Genomic DNA, 15333 nt, shown 5'->3' with positions numbered 1-15333 from the left:
ACTCAAGAAAATCTTTACAGAGACACACCAAATAATGCAGGAAACCTAGAGTGATGAGTGCTCAAGCCGTACTCGGTGTTCCGAATGTTCACACGGTGAGACGGAAGTTAAAGATGACCCTCGTTCAGAATGCCCTTCGACGTCTACCGACAAGGCTCAAATCAGAAACGTCAACGAAACTGTGCGTGCCGATCGAAGACTGACTGTCCGAGAGATTGCCGAAGAATGTAACATTTCAGTTGGACCGTGTCATGAAATCCTGACACAGCACCTTGGAATGCATCGTGTTGCCACCAAGTCCATCCCACGGCTCATGAGTCAAGACCAAAAAGATCGTCTCGCAATCTGTGAAGAGCTTACGGATCGCGGAGATGAGAACGAGATGTTCCTCAATAGCATGATAACTGGTGATGAGACATGGATCTACGGTTGTGATGTTGAGAGCAAGGTTCAGTCTTCACAGTGGTTCGGCAAAGGTTCTCCAAGACCAAAAACAGCTCGTCAGGTCAGGTCAAATGTCAAAGCCATGCTGACTGTTTTCTTTGACTCTGAACGATTAGTCCATCATGAATTCGTGCCACAGGAACAAACTGTTAATCAATGGTACTATAGGAATGTGTCGCGACACCTGCGAGAAAATTTGAGAAGGAAACGGCCTGAAAAGTGATGAGACAGTTCATGGCTCTTGCATCATGATAACGCATCCACACATTCATATCTGTTGATGTGTGACTATTGCACAAAAAATGAAAACACCGTGCTGACTCATTCTCTGTGCTATCCAGAGCTGGCCCCTTCGGACTACAGGCATGCGTATTCAAATACAAAGACACGTAAACAGGCACAATACGGCGCTGCGGTCAGCAAAGCCTATATAAGACAACAAGTGTGGCGCAGTTACTACTGCCACAATAGCAGGTTACCAAGATTTAAGTGTGTATGAACGTGGTGTTATAGTCGGCGCACGAGCGAAGTCAGGACTTTCCAGTACGACCATTTCACTAGTGTACCATGGATACCAGGAATCCGATAAAACATAAAATCTCGGACATCGCTGAGGCCGGAAAAAGATCCTGCAACAACGAGACCAACGATGACTGAAGAGAATCGTTCAACGTGTTGACAGAAGCGCAACCCTTCTTCAAATTACTGCAGATTTCAATGCCGCGCCGTCATCAGCGTGCAAACCATTCAACGAAACATCCTCAATATGGGCTTTCGGAGCCGAAGGCCCACTCTTGTACCTCTGATGACTGCACGGCAAAAAGCTTTACGCCTCGCGTGGGCCCGTCAACACTGACATTGCAGTGTTGATGACTGGAAACGCGTTGCCTGGTCGGACGATTCTCGTTTCAATTTGTATCGAGAAGATGGACGTGTACGGGTGTGGAGACAACCCCATGAATCCATGGACCCTGCATGTCAGCAGTGGACTGTTCAAGCTGGTGGAGGCTCTGTAATGCTGTGGGTAGTGTGCAATTGTAGTGATATGGGACCCCTGATACATCTAGATACGACTCTGACAGGCGACACGCACGTGACCATCCTGTCTGATCACTTGCATCCATTCATGTCCATTGTGCATTCCGACGGACTTGAGCAATTCCAGCAGGACAGTGTGACACACCACGCCTCCAAAATTGCTACAGAGTGGCTCCAGGAACACTCTTCTGAGTTTAAACACTTCCGCTGGCCACCATACTCCCCAGATATGGACATTACTGAGCATATCTTGGATGCGTTGCAACATACTGTTCAGAAGAGATCTCTGTCCCCTCGTACACTTATGGATTTATGGACAGTCTGCAGGATTCATCGTATCAGTTTCCTACAGCACTGCTTCAGACATTAGTCGAGTCCATGCCATGTCCTGTTGCGGGACTTCTGCGTGCTCGCGGGGGCCCCACACGATCTGAGGTAGGTGTACTAGTTTCTTTCACTCTTCAGTGTATTTTGAATAATGTTTCAATTCTACGTATAGAGTTTAGTTCTGCAGTTTGATTTTTTGATATTTTTTTCGATTGGAATGGGATATCATGTGTGAATGCACACAGATAGTGCAATGTAAAAACTTAATGCTAGTACATAATTCGATTTTATAGGATTCTACAACTTTTTCCACTCATAATATTACAAAGGGTTGTTCATACAGGTGGTTGATGGCGCTTATATATTGCCGAAACTGGTACCAACTATAAAGCTTTCCATATTGTCGCCCAATATGATATTCTTATTCATTAAAGAATTCTCATCGACTACCAGATGTGGTTCTCAGTGAGGCTAGCAATCCGCAGATTTAGCATTGCCAAGTGCAACGGGAAACACTATGGCTTTAGCAAGCACTACGTAACTTGGGTTTGTTTGGCTGCCAGGCTATTCACGGTAAATTATAGCGTTTCCTTGGCGCGGCGACAGTTTCAGCGCTGTTTTGAAGTTATGGTGAATTAACATTACCGAAATAGCATCTCCAATCTTTCAAAGATAGCCCATAATGCAGTAATAAATATAAGACTTGTGCAGTCCAGTTTATATGACTGTACAGAAACGTGTTAAACTGAGGAGACGAAGACTGTCTTAGTTCAATCCAAGGCTGTTAAGTGTCGGTTCTACCGGCCTGTTTAGTAATTTCTGGCAGTTCCTCATATTCATTTTGTCGAATGCTCGTCCTGTACCCAAACAACCCAAAAACTGTAGCTTTCAGAACACACGTTGTCCAAATTTCATGGTTTCAGTCACCATGAAAAAATGCAATATATCCATTAACATTATAAGATGTTACGTTCTGTAAGCAAAAAAGTTGTCATAAGGACTTCAATCTTAAGTTGAATGCTCGTTTTTTATAAATTTATTTACTCTTTCCTCGGTTATGGAGAGTTAGTAGTGACGTTTTCTTTGCTTGTTATTATTTTTTATGTGCAACAGATTTTCTTCAATTGATCTAATACTTTTTACTTCATACTTTTAGTTTTTACTGTAAACCTAACGTTATTGGTATGCGAATGAAAATATACAAGATGTAACAAGAGGTATGGCCATAGTTCCAGGACACATTCTCCACACGTAGAGGAAGGAAACATGTTATATGGGCATGGGTCCGAAAACGTTTGATTTCCATACTAGAGCTCACTTTCTACAACTCTTCGTCACATAAATAATGAGAAACACACAGGAAAAGAATGTGGCATCGCAGGATAACACTTTTGTAAATAAAATGGCCAAAATGGCCTCTGTTAGCACGTATACATGCTATATGAACGCGTGCTGTCTGTTCTTTCGGACGTATCCGAAAGAACAGACATCACGCATTCATATAATTAATTGATATCGATGAGCTATGAGTCCACCATCTTCAGTGCGGATGCATAATTACGTTCGAACTGCTGTGGGGGTCTCAAAGTAGCGAGCATGGAGGATATGGACGGGACTGTGGATAGGTAGCGCTAGGTGGCAGTGTTGGTCGGCCGAGGGGCGTGCCGATATGTTACGTTCATTGAGATAAACACTGTATTCGGATCTCGCAGCGGTTAGACGCAACTGCCTAGTAAACCAGGAGACCCCGGGTTCGAATCCCTGCCCGGCACACATTTTCACTCGTCGCCGCCGATTCCGCTCAAAGTCTTCAGGCAGCTGACATCAATAGTCCCTTCCCTTTCCTTTCCCTTCTCTCGGCCTTCAGTTTACATAACAAGGTACATTTATCAACTCGTCGTCGCGTTGATTCCCTGTTGTGCTGATAAATCCCTGGCGAACAGCGTACTGTTTCGCAGCCTTCCACAATACGGGCACAAAGACTCTGTACATCTTGTACCAGGATTCCGCACAAAAGCTTTCAAATGCCACCATAAATAAAAGTCTGATGGTCTTAGGTCCGGAGAGTGTGGAGGCCAAGAAACTGGACCACCTCTAACTATCCATCCGTCATGCAATATATTACTTAAACGCCTATGAACACTAACACTGAAATGAGAAATAGCTCGACAGTGCATGAAGCACTTGTTTTGTCATAATCCTAAAGACACATTTTCTAACACAACAGGTAGAGTAAGCGTGGTACGTTTCCCCATAAGCATGAATGGAAGAACATGAATCCCTAACAAATTCACCAACAATGCCGGCCTAAACGTTGACAGAAACTCTTCGTTGACGACGTGCTTACATAATTTCGTGAAGATTCTCGGTGGCTCGTGATAAAGGATAAGATTGGACCCAAAATTGAACCTAGTGGGGCTTCCTTCGTTGTTTCTCCCTTTCCATTAACGTTTTTCTCTTTCAACATTGTTTGAATTATTCAGCACAACATTTTCATTCTGTTTGTTAAGTATGATTCAAACCAGTTCTAGTTTCGACGATTAATGTGACTATGAAAAAAAGCAGATAATGAGCTCTAACATGGAAATGAAGCATTTCCTAACCCGTGTCCATATGACATTTTATTCCTCTATGTGTGAGGAATGTAAGGTCCGTCATAACTTATTTTTACATCCAGTATTTTCCACATGTTTAGTACCTTTATTTCTTAAGTCTTTGAAAACACTAGCTTTGATCATATGAGTATGTGATTTCAGATTGTTAATTTAATAAGGTACCATCAATATTGATATTAAAAATGTCAGAAATATACTTTACATATACTAATGAAATAGGGTAAATTTTTTACACATCAAAATAATATCTTCAAAAATCTATTAAGTGGATCACGATCAAAGGTTGGAAATACAGTATGCTTCATGTACCACACGTCAAACTAAGTTCTTAGGGCACGATACGTCAGTGAACTCTCATAATTAGTTGTATAAAGAAATGACAGTTTTGTAATGTTGCCCTCTCTTTGATAAATTTCTGCCGGCACTTGTGCTCTGTAATGAACGAATGTGACACTTGGCGGAAATCCATCACTTATATGGAGACATGAAGTTCGCCTGGCCTCTTTCGGCGCTATTCGGGAAGAACGGACCAAGTGCCGTGCCGGCACCAGAGTTCTCCGTCTCTCTTCCTTTCATTGGGACGACGCAGTAGTTAAAGAACAGGACACGCATTCGAGAGGGGCGGGGTTCAAATCCCCGCCCGGACATCCGAGTTTAGCGTGAATTCGCTGAATCATTCCAGTCGCGTGCCGGCCTGTTTCCTTCGAGAAGATAATGGCCTCTTCCCTGATCCATCATTGCCCAATCCGAGCGTCCGTGCCGTCCCTAACGACCGCATTATCAACAGGCTTCGTTTCTAAATCAGCAGTGAAAAATAACTAGCCACACGATAACAGTCTGTGCGTTACCAGCACTGCCTGTTACGTATGTCTGTACTGGCCGTGGTCCACAACACCACCCTCATTTGAGTCCGACTTCCCGCGGAGAGGTGGAATCATTTCCTCTCTCTTGATAGCTCCCAGAAAATTTGGAAATTTGTGGTAAGGACTATGGGACCAAACTGCTGAGGTCATCTGTCCCTAGGCTTACGCACAACTTAAACTAACTTACGCTAAGGACAACACACGCCCACCCACACACCCATGCCCCATGCCCGAGGGAGGGACTCGAACCTCCGACGGGGGGGGGGGGGGGGGGGGGCCGCGATAGCTCCCAGAGAATCGTCGGTGAGTCGTGCCTCAAGGGGCGATCAAGATACTAAATGGAGTGATCTGAGGTAACTACTAGGCATAAATCGAGACGGCGGCGTCGGGAATCAATCCTCTTCCCTCCCAACATAGTCCACTCGTCACGCGATATTTCTCTTAGCCACGCCCGTCGTTGTCCGCAGTGCTAGCAGAATTGGTGGGCAGCCGCAAAACGTTTCTCCTCTAAAAAGAAAAGTTTCCTCAAAAGCTGACTGAAGTATTTTTTTCTTGGGAGGACGATAACTTAACATCTGCAAACGTCTCAAGACCCGAGACACAGTCCCAGAAATTAATGCACCTTTGTTATTCTGTTGATATAAAATTGGGAATAACTTCGGCGTAGCGTAAGAAAAGATATACACCTAGCGAAGTGGCGCAGTGGTTGGCGCACTGGACTCGCATTCGGGAGGACGACGGTTCAAACCCGCGTCCAGCCATCCTGATTTAGGTTTTGCGTGATTTCCCTAAATCACTTCAGGCAAATGTCGGGATGTTTCCTATGAAACGACACGGCCGACTTCCTTCCCCGTCCTTCCCCAAATCCGATGGGACCGATAACCTTGATATTTGGTCCCCTCCCCCAAACCAACCAACCGAAAGATGTATATTCTGATATCATAGTCCACAGCAGCTGCAATGAAATTCGAGACATCAGGAGAAGCTTTTGATTTACAGCTCATATTTACTAACGCCAGCAGCTGGATTCACACTTGGTTTCGTTGCCTATTTGGTGCTTCTTTCTCATATTTCTCAAGAGCGCATTGTAAACCAGTTCCGACTAGATATAGTGATGAAATGTCACAATAGCTTGTCTTTCATACTGATACTAGAGAAATATTTCTAACTTCGTAAGACTACTTCATTAATATGTCTTTTGGTAGCACTTAAGCATATGGGAGAAAAATTCAATCCTTTTCTGGACACAAGAGAAAGTTGTTGTATCGGTTAATACACGGTCCACTCACATTAATGTGACCGCTGCCTGTGTTCGAAGTCAATGTACAAGAACCACTAACTCATTGCAGGTGGCAGCACTAGCAGTGGAGGCCATATAAGGCGCGTCGCGTGGGGGCAGGGTGGGGGTGACGGGGGCGGAGGGGGGGACGGAGCAGTCGTTGTCGTAATGCAAAATGGAATGACTTATCTGAGGTCCAAAAGGATGTGATCGTTACCTTTCGAGCCAAGGGTGGAATTATTTTCGAAATGGCTAAATTTGTAAACTGTTCGCTTGCCAACGTGGCTATAGTCTAATGCGCATGGCAAAATGGTGCTACCCAAAACCGGAAACTATGGTGCACCGAGGACCATAGATGACAGGGATGAACGCCGGCTGCGGAGATGTGTACGGCACGAATAAGAAGTGCTACTGGTGAGTAACTGCCCGCCCAGACAAACCAAGGGGCTACAAACGCTGTCTCCTCCACGACCGTTCACCGAGTGTTGCTATGTTTGCACCATCTCAGCAGGCGCCTTGTTAATGCACCTATGCTGACCGCTGTTCACCGGCGATCATGGCTGGAATTTGTACCCCAGTAACGCAACTGGGCGTCCACTGAGTTGCGACAGGTGGCCTTTTCAGGTGAATCACGTTTTATACTCCATCGGACAGATGGCTGTTGGCGTGTATGGCGTGAAACGTGTGAAAGCAAGCACTGTGCAACAGTCATCGGAAGGGTCCAGTCCAGAAGAGGGAGTGTTATGGTCTGGAGAAGGCTTTCTGGGTGATCTCGCCATTCTGGAAGGAACAAGGGAGCAACACAAGTATGCTTCTGTTCTTAGGGACCGTGTCCACCGCTACACGCACTTCGTTTTTCCTCGGCACTGTGGCATCTACCAGCAGGACAACGCAACGTGTCAAACAACTGGCAATGCACGTACGTGGTTCGAAGAGCACCATCATCAGTTTACCGTACTCTTCTGGCCATCAAATTCCCCCAATTAAAACTCAATTGAGAATCTGTGGGACCACCTCGATCGGGCAGTTCGCGCCATGGATCCTCGACCGAGAAACCTAGTGCAGGTGGCAAAGGCGCTGGAGACGACGAGACTCCTCATCCATAATCTCACTGACCCTCTTCCTCCACGTCTGGCAGCGGTCCGAGCTGCAAAAAGCGGTTATTCAGGCTTCTGACACGTGGTCACTTGTATGCGACTGGGCAGTGTATCTGCAGCTTTTAGGCCATTAAGAATCATTGTCCCTCACATGAGTGGTACGATTTACAAGCTATTTCTTATGAAGGAGCAGGGCTATCCCAGATTTTGCTTTATCTAATACAACTGTAAACGTTTATTACGTTCTCGACTAAAATTAACACGTCACAATGATGGATAGAATCACTGTTTACATCCAGCTGTAAGGTTGAAGTCTGTACGACAGAGTGTAGAAAGCAAGAAACTAAATGCGGAGAGAAGTGTATTAGAACTCCATACCCGAGTATTTTGTTAAGTTATACCCCTTAATGAAGACGTGGAGTACGATGATTGTGGTGGCGTAATAAAAGTCCGCTTGGAGGCCGCTAGAACAAAGAGTACGTTGTCTGTGAGAGGGAGTACGCTTGCTGAAGTCTTACTTTTTCATTCCCTTTTTGGTGACTGAAATCTTAAATCTGGCCATTCTAGTTGGTTTGGCTAGATTATGTATTGATCGCACTTCAGAACTGAAAAACACTTAAGAAGAACCGTCTACAATTACCAAAAATGAAGGAAGATTGGCTTTAACGTACCGTCGATATCGAGGTTATTAAAGACGGAACGCAAGCTCGGATGGTGTCAAGGACGGGGAAGGAAATCGGCTGTGCCCATTCAAAGGAACCATCCCGGCATTTGACTTGCCAGAAATGAAGCAATACGGTTGATACTCTCATTACTGGAGTAAATGTTTATCTCACGTTCAGGACAACTTAAGGGTTAGCCTCTGTGAAAGGTTCAGAGCAGTTTACTGTTAGTCAATATCTTAAAAAAAATGTTCAAATGTATGTGAATCCCTGAGGGACGAGAATGCTGAGGTCATCGGTCCCCAGACTTACACACTACTTAAACTAACTTATGCTAAGAACACACACACACACACACACACACACACACACACACATGCCCGAGGGAGGACTCGAACCTCCGGTGACATGGCGCGTCAAACCGCGCGGCCACTCCGCGCAGCGTCAGTGTCTTATCTAGTTCACTGTAGTTGAACTAGATTTCTAAGCCTACTTGGCATGTTGACTTTCCAAAATGCTTTTCACAGGATCTCAGTGTAATCATAGACCACCGATTTGGGGAAGTTACAGGATTATTGTAATTGCTGGTCTGTTTGTATTGAAACAATCTGTTAGCTGACTGTAATGGATACACATGGGTTGATTGACTGAGGGGAGGTTATGGGACTAGACGGTGAGGTCATCAGTCCCGCGATTCAAAAGTTACTTGCGTAAGATAGTGGGTCAGCTAAAAATGGGCGGATCCTGTAAGAGCGGTCAAACTATAAAGCGAGGAACCTAAAAACACACACAGTAGAAGGCATAAAAGGATAGGCCAAATCTAAAACCTGGAAAAACAGAGGGATAAAACAGCGGTCGCTGCAAGGGGGAGTGGTCATGGGCCCCAGGCCCAGAAAATACGAGGAGAGGCTCCAACCACAACCACCCTGCCCCTGCTGCAGGAGTAAAGTAAAACCTTATAACTAAAAATAAAAACAACTTTCACGTAGGAAACTGAATACCAGTCAACCATCCGTGAATCGTCTGCTAATATTAAAGACAAGGAATCTGGAAGGCTATACTTAGTATGACGGGCGAAAAGAAGGGGCATTCCACCAATATATGGGATATCATCAGTCTGACTCCACAGCTACATTGTGGGGGAGGGACTCGTTACACAAGGAAAAACAATGGGTGAGCCTAGTATGACTGATGCGTAGGTGGCATAAGACAGCGGGCTCCTTCCGAGATGAGCGGAAGGAAAGGCGCCAAATTGCAGTATCTCCTTGAGTGTGAGGAGTTTATTACTGAGAGCAGTAGCGCACCAGATGTCATGCCACTTTTGGGCAAAGAGAGATTTGATGTGTATCCGCATATCTGCACCTGGAATCATGAAAGGGAGCGGAGGGCAAGTATTTACCTTCCCAGCCGAAAGGTCAGCCAGTTCACTCCCGGGTGTACACATGAGTTGCAGTAGACACTCTTCTGAAGTTTTTTGATTAGATCATTGAGGTCGATACCACCGCCCTTTCGTGATCTCCATGACATTTTTCTCTGTCTCACTTAGAATTAACATTTGAAGCTTCACTTACGGATTGAGAAATGTTTAACAGTACTTGCCGCACTCCTCATTCGGAGGAAGGGTACTATTTTCATGGGAACAGAAAACACAGAATATGACTGCATAATATTGCTGATTGACCGAAAGATAACTATCCGTAACACAACAGGAAACACGTAACGTAATCATCGAGCCATTTTAGTTAGTCCGTGGAACAGTCGGCGAAGGCAATTTTCTCTGCGTGAGAAATATTACGTAAATTACGTAAAGAGTGTGTGCAGCTTTCCAGCTAGCTATCTGCAGTTGGGCACGAGACCGAAACCTCTAAGGCCAAAACAAGGAACTGACTTGACGAAACTGTAAATGACGTCAACCGTACGAAACAGTATCTCCTCTCCACAAAAGTCTGCGCAGATCACGCCTGTGGAGGTCGACGGAGCACAGTATACACATTGTGGGGCAGGAAGTACAGCACTCAACGAAGGCCTAATAACGTACCTAGCTTCTTGGACGCCATCCAATGTTACCCGTAAATCAGTCCGCACAAGCGATCGTAGTGTTGGCTAACGAAGGCCATCTCGTGGCGCAGGCGGCCAGTATGCCAGGAAAGATCAATGCAGAGCACGTTAACTGTAACTGAAGAAAAGCGAATGACCACAGTTACCTTCGTAATATTTAAATGAATCACCCTACATTAATGTCAACAGAAAGGTGAATGGAGACGCAGAAGTTGCTGGGAGAAGTTTGCTAATCTTCTGACATAACAGAGAAAACTCGAACTAAGCAACGAAAAATCAGTGTTTAACGTCTCGTCGACAACTAGAGCGTTAGAGACGCAGCACAAATTCAGATTAGTCAACGATGAGCAAGGAAACAGGTCGTGCCCTTTCAAAGGAACCATCCCGGAATTTGCCTGAGGCAATTTTGAGAAATCGCGGAAAAACTTAAAACTGGGTAGTCGGATGGGGATTTGAACCGTCGTCTTCCCGAATGGCAGTTCCGTGTGCTAACCACTGCGTCGCCTCGCTCGGTGAGATAATCAGATTGTAGTACATGAGAACAACAAAGTCGTCTGTTGTGTTCCCATAGCTCCATATGACTCTCACTCGAAGACCGAGAACAAGCTATGGCTTCAGTTCTTATTTTTGTATCAACGGCTTCTTCTGTATTTCGATCTCAACCGCAGATGCTGTCTCCCAGAAAAAGATCTTCAATTTTTTCAAATTCCCATAGTTAATAGAGTACATTTAACCATATCACGATGCAAGATAAAATTATTAAAGCAGATAACAGAACTCAGTTTTTTCTCCAGTAAAATAAAATTATAATAGCAATTAAAAGGCTGGTGTTTGTCTACTGATATTAGAACTCAATGACAACTGGCGTACGTGGTTGAAAAAGCCATGCTTTCACCCGAATTCAGATTTTGTTTTCCCTGATGCTGCTCAAACAAAAGCAGAAGACGCGTACCATTCGATAAGGCTGCGTTTCATATCAAACTATTCGACAAGTAGCAAAGTTGTATGCAACTGAAGCCTTAAGTACTAACGTGCTCTAAATTTTAACGTTTCCTCAAAAATGAATGTCAATCAATCTAGCTTGAAACAGAATAAAATATTCCACAATACGGTGGGGAAGCGACAGGAGGTAGGACTTCATCAATTTCTGACAGCAAAAAAGTTTTTATGTAATAATTGGATTAAAATTCTAATCGAAAAACAAGTTTTTCGTAAAAAAAAACAAATACCGCAATTCTCTGTAATCCAAAGTGGAAGGAATAGTACAGGAATAAAATAATTTCGTAAGGAAAAGAGGTTTTCTCCGTCGATCATGACCGTCATGGAATTCTAAATAAGACGAAATATGAAATCAGGTACTTACAGATACAAACAGGACGTGGTTCATTTCCCTACACCGTAAAATTTGTTTTGTTGTAACGTAGCTACCAAGAGAAATGACATCACGCCTCGTTCAGCAGCACTAATACCTCGGGACAGCGACATATACGTCACTATTTCGATGTCCATTACTAATCACTTTCAATGTAAACACTTCGGTTAGTATGCAATGAGTGCTCCTATCGCTAGTGCGCGCCATATGTTGCTCAATACAACCTGTTTATTATGTTCTGCAACGTTATAGAACACAGCAGCTGTCCCTGTCAGTAGAGTGACAGGTACAAAAAGATGTGTGACGTAATACATGTAACTAAGAAACGCTGACTCACACGTTATAAGAAAAGCAACGTAATAAGAGCAGAACAGATGTGAGTAAAGAGATTTTCCTCACATTACTGCATATGGTGCAAATAAGGACATGGTGCAGTTCCGTCCAAATGGTTTGCGATTAATGCACAGTTACATGTTTACAAAATACTGCACTATATTATTTTCTTACTGAATAGATAAAAATATGAAATTTTACCTTATTTTATGAGAAAATCATGATCATTTCAGCACCCTAGCAACCGGACATAAGCATAATTTATTGACAATATGGCAGTTTACACGTTTATTGCGAACACTTATGGAAACTAATTTTTAAAATTACTATCACACATGTTCTTATGAAATAGATACTGGACCTAAATTGGAATATCAGAATTATTATGTGAAGGTTAGGGAATCTATACCATGAAGTAAAGCGCAAAAAAATGTCACTGCTACGGTACCAGAAAATTCATTACCCAAAATTTCTTCGTTGCTGAATGTTCATAAGAGCAATAGTTTTTAAAACCGTCGGCACGCGTGTCAAGGCAGTACAGACATCACAGAAGAATATTATTTTCTCCACCACCATATGACGAGAAGAAACATGGTACTCACTTCGCTTTACAGCCGTCGGGAGATAAACGTCAAACGCCCGGAGCTGCGGTACTCTATCGTGTTCGTCTTGTGCGCCTGAAGGCTGGCGGTGTTGTGATACGCCGTGAAACGCGCAGCACCGCAGCCAGCGGAGCGAAATGCGCATGCGCCTCGTGAGCCAATAGCGGCGCTCGGCGACGGCGTGCGATCGTCGGATTCGTTAAGAGCAACAATGAAGCGCAGCGCCAAATTTGGTGTCGACGCGGCCTCAACGCAGGCCACATTGCGGAGGCCAAGGTCGGGATTAACCCAATTACTGTTTCCATTGCAGAAGACGCGCAGTTGACGGAAGCTCAAACGGATGAGCTGCGGTGGGTTTAAAAACACGGGCAGAGTGTATTCCTTCCTTATTCCGGCTACGTACTACTGTATTTTACAGACTACAAGACGCACTTTTTTCTACGAAAAATTGCCTCCAAAATTCAGGTGCGTCTTATACTAAAAATTAATACGAAAATCTCCAGTGTTTGATTTAAAATTCCCATCGCTCTTAAAAATGACCATGTATTCGATACCATGAGGAACCTATCTCTATCTGGCAACACTGGATTCAAATGGCAGTGCATTGATGCGACGAACATGAGTTGCTAATACTGTTTGCCTCCCCCCGCCCCCAAATCACTAACCCAGAACACTGTCCAGCCTATGATGCGTCGCTGCCGTCTACGGTGCCAGTGAACTTGAATTGAAAGTGATTTGTGTTATCGGTAACAGTATAATACTTTTGTTAGTAGGTAGTTTCGTAGTGGAAAAACAGGTATTCATATGACGCGAGCTCTAAGTTGAAAGTAATAGCGTATACAAGAGAACGTGGAAACAGAGCAGCTGAGTGGCATTTCAGCTCTCCACCAATGGGAAAAAAGAAATATTCCCGATTGGCGGACTAGTAAGGAAGAACTGGAAAAAAATTAGAAAGACTAAATACGCAAGTAGAGACTGAATGCAAAATGGCCAAAATTAGAGGATGACGTGATGAAGTAGATTCAAGGACACCGTCAAAATGGCATTGGAATTAAAACAAAAACGATTCAAATATACGCTCGTAAGCTAGCGCTGCAGTGGAACTTAACAGACTTTAAGGGCGCAGTTGGTTTTTGCTACAGGTTGTTGAAGCGTCATGGACTTAACATGCGAACCAAAAGCAAATTATCTCAGAAAATGCCACAAGAGTATGAAGAGAAAACAATGTCTTTCCATCGCTTTATTATTCAACATCGAGAGAAAACCAGTGTGCAACTAAGCCGAATAGCGAAAATGGACGAAACTCCTCTAACATGTGATGTGCCGAGTAACAGAACTGTTGCCATGAAAAAGTACTAAAACTGTAACTATAAAAACAAGTGGACATGAAAGAATGCACTACACTGTCGTTCTTTCATGTTGTGCCGTCGGTACTAAACTTAATCCAACGATCATTTCCAAGCGCGAAACAGTGCCAAAGCCTTCTGAAACGCCGACAGGTGTTGTTTGTTCACGTACATGACAAGGGTAGGATGGACGAGGCTGTTACGAAATTACGAATTAACAGAGTGCGAGGGAGAAAAAATGTGTTTACTGAAGAAGAGTTCTCTTCTTGTGCTAGATCATTTTAGTAGTCATTTGAATAGTTCTGTGAAAGAGAAACTGAGACAGGGAAATACAGAGCTTGCTGTTATTTCGGAAGGACTTACTTCAGAACTGCAACCTCTTTATGTCATCCATTTAAAGTTTATACGAGAGAGGAATGGAACAAATAGACAATGGATGAAACTGAACATGAACTGACGCCAAAGGGAGCTTTAAAACGGCCTGCAATCAAATAAGTGTGTCAGTGGATAAAACAGTCATTGTCTGGAGTGAGAGAAGACATTATTGTTAAAAATTTCAAGAAGTGCTGCATAAGTGACGCTCTCTCTGGCAATGAAGACCGTCTTATACATGAAGAGCACAACGATGACGACGAAGAGGAAGAAGGAAGCGCAGATTACGAATTTAGAGATCAGTTCGGATTTATAAACAAAGAATTCTTTTAGTCTGGCTTCGCAATCTAATAATAAAAACCGTAAAAATGTCATTTTTTTAAAAAAATTGCTAAAAAATTAAGGTGCGTATTATTGACCGTAGTGTCTTATAGTCTGTAAAATACAGTAGCGATAAGGAATGGTTAAATACAGCTGCTTAGTGGCATTTCACGGATTAATCAGCATATAGGTCAACACCTGAAGATTCAGTGACTAAATGCATTACATTTGCCAGGAATGATACTGCTTCGAAAAGCATGTAAATAGATTCGTTATTTCTCGACTGCTGAGAATGTCATATGTAGTTGTGTGACATCATCTAACTGGATGAAGCGTTGATCTACGATATTGTTTTCAAGTTAGTTTCTCTTGCATGACCCTTCTAGGGAAAGGTTACGTTAGTTGTACCACCCAATAAGCCGTACTCTAGTTCATAAAATGGTACTTCAAGCTGTGTAGAACTTAACTAAATAGTCGTGCGAGTAAGCAAAAACAAAGGACCTGAACAATGGCTGTCCTGACAGAAAAATAATTAACAAGTGAATTTTTTTGACTGTTTTACTTACATTCTCTCGCTCATTTGAAAAGAATTTCGGAGAAGAAT

The 15333-nt window shown here is 43.5% G+C and overlaps 1 protein-coding gene across 1 annotated transcript in view; it reads right to left on the bottom strand.

Annotated features, from left to right (window-relative positions):
- Positions 1-12795, bottom strand: part of LOC126473855 (homeodomain-only protein-like) — a 329435-nt gene extending 316640 nt beyond the window's left edge. Inside the window, exon 1 of the mRNA XM_050101183.1 lies at positions 12691-12795. The gene's annotated coding sequence lies outside the window, so the exon portion shown is untranslated. The remainder of the gene's footprint in view (positions 1-12690) is intronic.
- Between the last annotated feature and the right edge of the window lie 2538 nt (positions 12796-15333).

This window comes from Schistocerca serialis, chromosome 4 (assembly GCF_023864345.2).
Source record: "Schistocerca serialis cubense isolate TAMUIC-IGC-003099 chromosome 4, iqSchSeri2.2, whole genome shotgun sequence".
Taxonomy (NCBI): domain Eukaryota; kingdom Metazoa; phylum Arthropoda; class Insecta; order Orthoptera; family Acrididae; genus Schistocerca; species Schistocerca serialis.
The sequence above is the reverse complement of the archived record's forward strand: the minus strand, read 5'-3'. Positions and strand labels throughout refer to the sequence as shown.